Raw genomic sequence first — 4,994 nt, 5'->3', positions numbered from 1 at the left:
ATCTCAATATAGCTTTGATATCCTTGGTTCTTTTGCTGATCTGGATCATTCTTCATGTCACCTTCTAACATGACTTTCTCATCTTCCTCTTTTTGCTGATCTTTCTCTTGAATACATGGAAGATCTGATGGTAACCATGAAGGAACTCTCTCGATCTCTGATTCTGATCTCTTCTCTTCATCAAGTGCAGCCCATGGTTCTTTGATCTCCTCTTTGGAATCTTCTCTTTCCTTTGGTCCTTCAATAGAATCTTTGTTTTGCAACACTCTTCCTGAGCTTTGGTGAACATCATTGAGCTCAAGAGGAGTCATTTGCACATGTTGTGCCTCAAATTTGCAATTGGGTTGAGCTACTCCATTGCATGGCTTTGGAAATGGTACGGGTAGCTGAGTGGAGGTGTGAAATTGAGATGGAGATGGATGGCATTGTGGTTGGGTAGGCATTTGGGGTTGCCTTGGTGGAGGAGGAGGCGATGGTTGTGGATGAGTAGGTGGTGGAGGAAAATGAGCGGGATGAGAGTTGTACTGGGGCCTCCACTCCTGATAAGGTGCATTCCACTGCGGCTGTGGCTGAGCATAAGAGTGAAATGAATGAGCAACTGGTTGGGAATAATATGGATCTATGAAGGAACAAGGAGAATATGACCAAGGAGGAGGTGTAGACTAGGAAGGATGAGCAGGGGGATCCCAAGAAGGCATGAAAGTGGCTTGATAAGGGTCATAATAGGTCTCGGGTATCCCTTGCAGTTCCTGCTGGTAAGATCTAGGTCCATGTGGCCTCCTTTGGTTCATATAATAGAGTGATTCAGTGGCTCCCTTGGCTCTCTGATATGCAGCTTTGATTCTGGGCAAGGAAGGGCACTGATATGTAGGATGGTATTCTTCACATACAAAACACACTTCTAGGGAGTGCATTGGACATTCGTTCCTAGGATGCTTTTTAAGGCACCTAGGACAAAAAATGACCAAAGCCCTCTTGGCTTCTTCTTGCTTCTTTTGGATCCGCAAGGTATCCAGTTGCATGGCAAGAAACTGCCTCATATCATTCTTGAAATCTTCGATCTGATTTGCAAATTCATCTTTGGACAAGGGATTGCTCCCAACATTTCTGCTTGTAGCCATTTGCTTTAGAGGAATGTTTCTTCTTCTTCTCCCCTAGAGGTTCTTCAGATATGTCTTGATGTCCACCCAGGGGTTCTTTCATCACAGCCATCGAAGAAGAACGTTGGCTATGTGAAGCAGTGGGGGTGTTGTGCAATCATTTTTCTAACTTATCTCTACTCCTACAAAGCATGAAATGAAATCTTTTTGGTTGATTTTTGCTTTTTTCTACTTCTACTTGCAAAACTGAAATAAATGGAACTACAACTAACTATCTTGCAAAAATGAAAATGCGGAATTGAAATGAAAGCAGGAAAGGACTAATCTATTTTTCTCAAATCAAATTGCAAGAATGAAATGCTAGGCTACGCTTGCAGAATTGAAATGCTACCCTATGCTTGCAGAAATGAAATTACGGAATTGAAATGCTAATCTATGAAAGCAAGAAATGCTAATCTACTTTTGCATAAATGAAATTGCATAATGGAAATGAAATAAACTACTTAGCAGAAGGTTGTATTAGAAAATAGAAGAATAGCAACAATCACCAATACTCTGCCGCTTCCTCGGCAACGACGCCAAAAAGATGGTGAGCTCCAGTATTGTAGCAATACTGCTACAACTCCTGGGGCTTCTTGTCTCTTAATTTTATCAACCCGGTAGTTTGTACAAACTTGGAAGCGACGGTGCTATATGCACAAGTACTAGCTTTTGTCGCATCTGTCACTTGGTCAGCTGGCACAAGTCCGCTAGGGCTCAAGCCAACTTCTATAGGCTCTCAGAAGAAGCTTGCTAAATGATGGACGAAAGCTAGCTCAGAGAAAACTAATCTACTTGGCGAAAATGAACTGAAAGCAAACCAAAGCATGGAAACCCTAGGAAAACCCTAATTTGACTAGTCTAACCTCTATAATGCAAAGAATGTGAATGAAACTTCTACCAATGATGCCATTACTTCTAATGAGTGAAAATGCATGAATCTAAGCTACTTGCATCTTAAAAGACATGTTTTTGTATTTTTTCTTTAAGTGGATGGAGTGATTGTGATTTTGTGTTTATTAGGGTTTGGTTGTGCAGATGTGATGCGGAAGGAAGGGAAGCTTGGGAAAGGTTGGGGAGGCTAGGAGAGGTTCCCAAGGATCCTTAGCATCCATCCACATAGGTTCCTCATGCTCAGAGGCTCAGAAACCGAGTGAATGGCCTCCTACAGGATGTCTGCAGGGGATCCTACAGGAAACGCAGGGGTTTCTACAGGAAGTCTACAAATTGCTACAGGATGACCTACCGTGGGTGTTTGAAGTGATGGTGGAGTGATGGAATGGTAGGGGGAGATGTGTAAGGTAGGGATAGAGTTGGTGATGGCTCAGGAGTGGAGAAGTAGGATGGAGAACGAGTGTATGAAGTGGGCTGATGGATGGAAGGTTATAACAGCGAAATGTCTAAAGAATGAAGTTACGTGAGGAGTGGAGGAGTTTGGGAGATAACAGAGCGGAGCAGAGGTCAAGGATGTGGTTGTATGCGTGATCAAGATGAAGAAGAAGGTAATAGAACGATGAAGAGCAGTGTAAAGAAACCAAATGGCTTATGACTGTCACCAAGATGAAAATTCATTAACCTATGCTACCTATGCTATGAACACAATGAACAGCAATATAAAGCATGTAGAGGAATGTGCATGAAGCTGTGATGAAGGTGTATGGTGCAAGAGTGAAGTGCATGGAAAGATCTATCATAAACGAGACTATGTTGCAGCATGTATAAAGTGAAGAACTGCGTATTTTTGTGGTTGGTATAGGCTGCACTCCAATCTCCAAACAGAGATGGCAGTGGAGACTTCCTCAACCTTTTTCCTTGGAGCTCCAATGTATTATCAACCTGCTAGTCTAACTAAACAACCGAAAGTAATTCAACCATAAGCTAAACTCATTCAATCTCATAAAAACTAACTCAGCAAACCTGTAATTTCAAATTTCATGGTAAAGCAATGAACTAAAGTGCTGAAACAAAAAGAAATTAACATTACAACACAGAGGAGGTCTGTTGCTATCTTAAAAACTCAGAATTGGATCAAAAGCTACCTGTCTTTATTGAATAATCATGAATCTAATGACATGCCAAAACTAGCTTACAAGGAGCAAAAACCGAGCTGCAACATGACTAACCAAATTGACTAACTAGCTAACCCCAAATTGACTAACTAGATACACAAAATGACTACTCACTAGCTAACCAAAATGAGGCCCCAAGCCTTCTTATTTATACAATTTGAGGACCCAACAGTCCTCCTAAAAGTTAGGGACTTGGCTGCCCAAGACTTGGAGTTAACAACAGTCCAACTTGACTTGCTTGGCTGCCCTTGAGCTGATTGATTCGGTGGCCATTGAACTCCGAGCTGATGGTGGAGAATTCGAGGCAAGGGCCCATAAATGAGGGGGACACCTTCCTACAAATCCTCTAGCTTGTTCTCCCACGAATTTGGCTGCCAAGTGCTCATTAAGACCTTCAAATTTGTCTCCAAGTTGACCAAAAAGGCTACACAAAGCACCCATTAGACTTGTTGGCATAATGACTAACCAAATTCACTCTATTAACGTAAAAATAATAAAAACATGCAATAAACAAATGAGAATGGTGGACTAAGCCAAATTAGGAGGTTGAATGAGCCCAAATAATTGTACATTATTGGGGCTCATCACTACTACCTCACCTGAAGTAGCATCCTCCTTCTTCCAGTTCCCAGCTAGAGGAGTCTGCATGGGTTTGAACTTCTCCATGTGAAAGCGCCTGAGTATCTCATTGGCATACTTGCCTTGAGATACAAATACTTCCCCATCTTTCTGCCACACTTCCATGCCTAGAAAGTAGTGTATGAGGCCCATGTCCTTCATCTCTAACTCTCTTGCAAGTTCCTCCTTGCAAGACTGTATCATCTGGTCATCACCTATCAAAATTAGATCATCGACATAAAGTACAATAATCAATGGCTTACCATCTACCATGATGTGGTATAGGTTAGCATCTTCTTCACTCTTGGTGAAGCCCAACCTGATGATATAGCTGCCGATCCTAGTATACCAAGCACGAGGTGCTTGCTTCAGCCCATATAGTGTTCGCTTGAGTCGGCAGACATGTGTCTCGCAATCGAAGGTCTCAAATCCTTTGGGTTGCTTAATGTATACCTCTTCCTCAATCTTCCCATTGAGGAATGTCATCTTCATATCCATCTGATGGATCTTCCAACCCATCTAAGCTGATAGAGCTAGCATCAATATGATAGATGAGTACCTTGCTACGGGAGAAAAGGTCTCATCGTAGTCGATCCCCTCAACCTGTGAGAAACCTTGGGAAACAAACCTTGCCTTGTGTTTCTCAACACTGTCATCAGCTACCTACTTTACCTTGTAAAGCCACCAAGAACTAACCATTGACTTGTCCCTAAGTCTAGGGACAACATCCCACACACTGTTCCGTATGATAGAATCATACTCTTCTACCATTGCATAAACCCAGATTGGTTAATGCACTGCCTCCTAAAAAGAAGAAGGTTCGGTCGCTACACACTCCCCAACCAAGGCCATGTAGCCAGTGTATCTCTTGGGAGATCTCCTCTGTCTGCGCTGAGAGGATGGCTGCCCCACATTCTTTCTCGCATCTAGCATCAATCTGTTAGCTTCCCGTGAGCGTTTTCTCCTGTCTCTGGAAGACTCTCCAGAAGTGGTGGTATCCAATACTGGATCCTCTACATGTAGCTGATCCACATCATCAAGAGGCTCCTCCTGCTTTGGAACTAAAATTTCCTCATCACCATGCAACTTGAGCTCCCTCTCATGTGACACTCGCATGGCTCTCTGCTCGTCAAAATTTAGATCCCTGTGCACTACAGTCCTTTGATTG

Source organism: Pinus tabuliformis, chromosome 1_1 (genome assembly GCF_031772625.1).
Source record: "Pinus tabuliformis cultivar Carrire ecotype Pingquan chromosome 1_1, CPIR1, whole genome shotgun sequence".
Taxonomy (NCBI): domain Eukaryota; kingdom Viridiplantae; phylum Streptophyta; class Pinopsida; order Pinales; family Pinaceae; genus Pinus; species Pinus tabuliformis.
Note: the sequence above shows the minus strand (reverse complement) of the source record.